Below are 5700 nucleotides of genomic sequence, written 5' to 3' on the forward strand. Positions count from 1 at the left end.
AAAAAAAATAATGTAATCTGGAATCAATTATTAAATTTTAATTTATTAAAAAAAAAAAAAAAAAGAACTCTCTTGCAATTCCTGTAAGGCAGGCCTTATGGTGATAATCTCCCTTAGCTTTTGTTTGTCTGGAAATGTTTTGATTTCTGAAATATAAGTTTTCTGGGTAAAGTATTCTTGGTTCACAGGTTTTTCCCCCCCCCTTCAACACTTGGAATGTATTATCACACTCTCTCCTGGTTTCTGCTGAGACATTCACTGATAGATGTATTGGGACTCCTTTGTATGTGATATATTTCTTAATTCTTGCTGCTTTCAGGATTTCTTTGTCTTTGATTTTTGGTAGTGTGATTATCATATATCTTGGTAAACTCTTTGGGTTGAATTTCACAGGTGACTTCTTACCTTTATGTAAGAATTTTGTCTTCTTTCTTCAGATTAGGGATGCTTTTATTTATTATTTCTTTAAATATACTTTCTGGCCCTCATTCTCTTTCTTTTCCTTCTGGAATGCCAATTTTGTGTGGGTTAGGTCCCTTGATAGTATTCCATAATTCCCATAGGTTTCCTTCATTTCTTCTTTGTCTTTATTTTTTTCCCTCCTCTCTTGGGTAATTTTACATGTTCTGTCTTTGAATTCACTGATTCTTTCTTCAGCTTGATTGAGCTGGCTGTTGAAGTTTTTCATTTACTTTTTACATTAATCATTGTGTTCTTTAACTATAAAATTCCTGTTTATTTTGTATTTTTTTTGTTTGTCAAACTTTTCATGTTGTTCATGTATTGTTATCCAAGTTGTATTTAATTTTTTATTTGAATATTCTTGAAGTTCATTGAACTTTTTAAAAGAAGATTATTCTGAATTTTATTTCTGTCATTTCATAGATCTCCCTTTCTTTGGGGTTTATTGTTGGAGCTTTGTTAATTTTTTTGTAGGTGTCATGATTTCCCGAGTCTTTGTAATCCTTTTGTCCTTGCCTTGGTGCTTACACATTTGCAGGGATAGCCACTTTTTCCAGCTTTTATAGGAGATTTTCTTTGGCAAGGATAGACCTTCACTAGTTAGTCTAGCCTGTGATTCTAGATGGACTGGCAAGCAAAGCTTTCTTTCAGGTTCTCTAGATGGCTGGGATAATACATTTGCTCTGAATTTGAGCTAGGTTACAGAGTGTATTTTCAGGCTAGAAGGCGCTGTCATTTGAGTTTAGAAGTTGCACAGGGTTGCAGGAGGAGCCTTGAGGTTAAGTAAACAAGGATGGATTGACCAACTGCTAAGCTCAGTAGAAATGTACAATTGAGGTTTGCCTCCCTCCCTGGACAGGGTCTAGGGTTGAGTTTTGAGGTTGTGGGGAATACTGATTAAGCTTTCAGATGTGGCCTATCTAGATACTACTTGTTTGGAAATTCACTGCAGGAATTTTCTCCTTCCCAGGATAACGATTTGGAGTAGTGTGTAATGCTGGCTATAGAGGCTGACCATCCAGGAATTCAAGCAATGTAGCACTTCTCATCTTTTCTAGGAGTCACCAACTTGGTTTTGTGGATGAGCTATGCTGTTAGTTGGTACCTTTTATTGAGCACCACTGCTGTCAGGTACACTGTGCTTTCACAAAAATTGACACATTGTTCTCTGTGGCCTCTATCGATCGCTTTGTTTCTTCCCTGACCCCAGGGAATCTAGCCGTGCAGTTTTTCTGTATGTTCCCCATTCCCCATGAGATGAAAGCAAAGTGAGCTTCCTGGTAGGCATCTCAGAATGCTAGGGAAGCTGGAAGTCCACTTACTTGGTTCTCTTTTCCCACTGTAGAAACCTGGAGAATTCTCTCTGTGTAGCATTGTGCCAACTTGGAGGAGAAGGAACAGTAATGTGGTTAAAGTGAGATCATTTTTCCTATCCTTTCAATGTAAGTTTTTATTTAGTTTCGTGGAACACACAGGTAATTCAGGTTGATTTTTACATGCTGAGGTTTCACCAGGTGCTTTGGTCTGTGGATAATTGCTGCTTGATCTTCTGTGAGAGGGAGTGAAGCCTGGGACTTCCTGGGACCTCCTATTCCACCATCTTGCTGATAACACTGTCTGATATTATTTCTTGTTAATGTCAAGAAATTCTATGTGAAAGAATCTTTGGTTGGGAAGGCGTGGATTATTTGTCTTCTTGTCACTTCATTTTCCTCTCTATCCATAAAACATTGATCTTAAACTCTACCTGTATAAGATTAGCAAACTGTGCAGCTTGTATGAACAGCTTAGTTCAGTGATAAATGGTCATAAATGCTTCAGATATTTAGGATATCTGTAAAAACCTGAGTTGAGTTTATGTTTTTATGTCAAATTTACATTCACATAAGAGATACCTTTGACAAGTTAGTCCAATTACTTAGTTTATGATATTAATGAAGGAAAATATCTTAAAATCCACCCTGAGACTGAATGGCTGGCTGTGCTCTAAACCACTGCCCCATACCTGGCCAATCAGTTCACAAAAGATGACTTTGGCATAAATGGATCATAATCTGAAATACTTCATAGCGTAGAGATAAAGGACAGCATTTCAAGAAGACATCCCTAAGTTTAAATCCCAGCTCTGCTACCTACAAGCTATATGATCTTAATTAAGCTTAAACTCTCTGAGATTCAGTTTGCACACCTGTAAAACTGTGTAATTATAATGTATCTACCCCAGTTATTATCGTAGGGATTAAATTGTATGAGATAACATATACTGAGCATCTGGTATATGCCTGGCACATAACAGTCTCAATAAATGATAGCTATATTTTCTCTACTACATGTGACTTCATTTTTAATCCAAGGATCAACATATTATTGCTAACTTGGACTCAGTCAGAGGTTCTTCCCATTAAAAAGAATGAATATTTTTGATTGGTTGATTAGTTAGCTTAATCATTTAGACTTTCCAAATGATGAATTCATATCCCCACATTACAAATATAATTACATTATGGAGTCTCTAAATTTAATGTCAAATATATTCACTTTAGTGATTGTCAAAAGTAGTCAGGACAGTTACTATACTTAGTTTTTTGAAACTGTCCACTGTCTTTTTGATAGGAAAGCAGATAAAAATAATTAAATACATAATGACTTATGTTAAAAATGGAATGAAAATCTCTGTCTTTGATACACTACTCTATAAAAAAGTGTATGTGTGATGAACAAAGAATAAAGTTATTAAAATTGTACACAAGTTATGCCAAGTGAAGTTTATGTTTTGTATTTTTAGGGAAGTATTAGAATATAATCAGTGGGCACAAGTCAAATGGCTAATATAAATTCTCTTAGAGAAGTAGTAAAATTTACCTTCAGAAAAGCTCATTTTGGAGGCTGATTTGCATTTGTAAATAACTCTTTTTGCTCAAGCATGATTTTCTCATTATTGAAACCACTAAGTTGTGACGAACTGGAAGGGCTGATATTTATGAAACTCCCATAGACATTGGTATGTGCTAGCCTCTTAACGAGAGCAGAGCTTTTTTTGGTGTGGAGGTAGCAGTTTGGCATCTAATTATTTAAAAATTAGCAAATCCTCATTAAACAGCTGCTTTTCTTTTTGTTGACTTGTGTGAGATGCCAAACAACTCCATTCTTTGCCTAGAAGATTAAGATTTTCAATCTGATTTTTATTGCAGGCTTAATTTTAATGTATAATCATCCATGTAAATAAATCCTAGAGACTAGTGGTGTTCAAAATAATTAAAAAGATGTAGAAGAAAATATATTCACACTTAGTACTAGAGTAATAAAATAGTAAGCCTAAGGCACTTTGTGTGGTTCTACAACCTATGTTAATTTCACCTACAGTCCATTGTGGATTACTGTTAAAGACTTGGCAGTAATAGACAAACAGATATACATATGCAAATATTTCAGGATAAATATAAAAGTGATAAAAATGGATGGAATTCTCATACTTTCAAGTATATTTATACTTAAATCTATCTAAATCAGAGTAGTCATAGCCTTTGTACTGAGCTTTTATGAGTGAAATTGCTGGTGTTAGAAATTTAAACAGATCCAGTAAATGGTACCCCTCTTCTCTACGTGAATTTGGAACTATGTAAAAGGCAGACAGAGTAGGGAATGTGGGATTAAATATCACCTTTATTAATTATAAAGTGGTTATTGAAGTAGGTTGCCTGTATCTATAGGATACTGGGTTTTCCAAATGTGAATTCCAGAATTTGGCCTCTTAATGATGGCAGCACTAGACCACTAGAGAAAGAGAAGGAACTGGGCTTTGCATGCCCAATTTTTTTTCCTACAAATTCACCAACCTAATAAGGTATTCCATCCATCTATGTTTTGCTCATTGTTGTATGTCTAGTATGTAGAACAGAGCTTGGCACCAAATAGATGTATAATAAACTAATAAATAAGGAAATGATATTAAAAGGCTGAAAGAGTAGGTACAAACCAGGTTGTCAAGGTTTAGTATCTTACTGTGGTTTCAGATTGTTTTCTGTAGGCCATGGGGAGCTCACTAAAGGTATGTACATAGCAGGGAATGTGGACATGTTCGCCTTTTAGAAAGACTGCTTCAGCTGCTGTTTGGAAATTGGATCTAAGTCCAGCAAGAATATTGGAAATTCGACCACATTAGGAGGTTATTTCAAATAGTACAATCACTGATATAAAATTTTATTATAATTTATCCACAGATTCCCTATTTTGTCAGTAAGGAAGTAAACAAGTAAACAACCGCTAAAACAACTCTCTAACAACAGCAGACCCTCATGAGAACACTAGGCAGCAGAAGCTTCTTTAGCAGTAAAAGACATATGGATATTCATATTTTGTTCCATGATCTTTAACATTAAATAAATAAACTTAATATTTAAGTCTCCTTCTGCATTCCTAGAAGATGTTATTCAGATATCCATCTCCCTGCAATACTGTCAGTGCAGCTCAACAAAGTCAATTCCATTAGCATAAATGTTCCTGACTGAATGAGGACAAATCCCATCTTTATTATTAATCACACTTTAGATATGGAAAAGTGATACTATTCAGGAAAATAAGGAGAGGAGAGGTTGCTGCCATAAAAATCCCCATGCATGTTACTCTAGCTTTTTTGCTTCATTTCCCCTAGCCTTAACTCAGTTACATTTCTTAAATTATTATTCAGAATCATCTGTCCTTTCCACTGACATGTAAGCTTCATGAAAATAGACTTCATCTTTTGTTCACAGCTGTCTCAACACCTCAAGCAGTGCCTTATAGGAGGTGCTCAGTAAATGTCGGTGAATAAAAAATGAATGAAGCACAGAGGCAAAGCAGGGTGCAGGCTGACTTAAGCTGTGACCTGAGCCATTTCCCTTGAGTTCTCCTTTTTCTAATTTCCCTTTTCAATGGATATATATCCTCAGACACGTGGCAAGTTGGCTATAGCAGTTTCTTACTGGCAACACTGAGGGGAAGATAGAGGTACTTCCAGAATCACTCACGTAGAAGCAAAAAAGTTTCTCAGAGGTGCCCAGTAGACCTTGACAGGAGCCTCTCTAGTGAAGTGATTTGGGTTAAACGAATGGAAAGAGTGAATGTTAATAAGAAAAAAATAGCTAGTAGAGAAAACTCTAATGATGAGTTTTGCTGAAAAACAAACCAGAAAAATTTAGCTGGGAGGAGGATTTGGAGTCAATAAGGGTGGTGGTGTTTTTCTTCATTGTGAAAAAAATA

General features: G+C 35.5%; 1 long non-coding RNA gene across 1 annotated transcript in view; it reads left to right on the top strand.

Moving 5' to 3' along the window:
- The window catches only part of LOC105555600, a 73502-nt gene extending 68635 nt beyond the window's left edge, over window positions 1-4867 (top strand). The window contains exon 2 of the long non-coding RNA XR_001008498.1: window positions 4683-4867. This is a non-coding gene — a long non-coding RNA (uncharacterized LOC105555600). The remainder of the gene's footprint in view (window positions 1-4682) is intronic.
- The last annotated feature ends 833 nt before the right edge of the window (window positions 4868-5700 follow it).

This window comes from Mandrillus leucophaeus, unplaced genomic scaffold, assembly GCF_000951045.1.
Source record: "Mandrillus leucophaeus isolate KB7577 unplaced genomic scaffold, Mleu.le_1.0 Scaffold690, whole genome shotgun sequence".
Lineage (NCBI taxonomy): Eukaryota > Metazoa > Chordata > Mammalia > Primates > Cercopithecidae > Mandrillus > Mandrillus leucophaeus.